This window comes from Etheostoma spectabile, unplaced genomic scaffold (genome assembly GCF_008692095.1).
Source record: "Etheostoma spectabile isolate EspeVRDwgs_2016 unplaced genomic scaffold, UIUC_Espe_1.0 scaffold58, whole genome shotgun sequence".
Lineage (NCBI taxonomy): Eukaryota > Metazoa > Chordata > Actinopteri > Perciformes > Percidae > Etheostoma > Etheostoma spectabile.
The window spans coordinates 178,103-178,563 of NW_022605629.1; the positions used below are offsets into that span (position 1 = coordinate 178,103).

The following is a 461-nucleotide window of genomic DNA, read 5'->3' on the forward strand; positions in this document are numbered from 1 at the left end:
CACGCTTTTCTCAGATCCAGTCTCAGATTCAACAGACGACAATAAGCTAACTACTATCCATGCCCAGCTAGCATCTCTGACTGCAATAGGCTCTATCAGATCAAATGTGACAATAACTTAATAAACACTGTGGAAAGCAACGCAAGTATTCTTGACAGCCATTGCCATGCTTTTCGGGAGCCCGGAGGTGAAGCTAGCAGATATTGAGGACAGAAACCGGAGAGGCAACATCCGCATCATCGGCTTGAAAGAGGGACTAGACGGTGCTAATGCTGTCCAGTATCTTTCATGCTCACTGCCTAAGCGGTTCCCAAATCTAGCAGATGTTGAAAGCCCACAGAATTTACAGTGATAGCCCAAAGAAGAACACCACTACTAATCACACATTGATTTTCAACGTCCTCTGCTACACAACCAGGCAGGTGATCCTCAAAAACAAAAGGCGTGGCCATTGATGTCAA

The 461-nt window shown here is 45.6% G+C and overlaps 1 protein-coding gene across 6 annotated transcripts in view; it reads right to left on the bottom strand.

Annotated features, from left to right (window-relative positions):
- The window catches only part of slc4a11 (solute carrier family 4 member 11), a 156,939-nt gene that overhangs the window by 48,189 nt on the left and 108,289 nt on the right, over nucleotides 1-461 (bottom strand). The gene's annotated exons all lie outside the window — the stretch shown is intronic.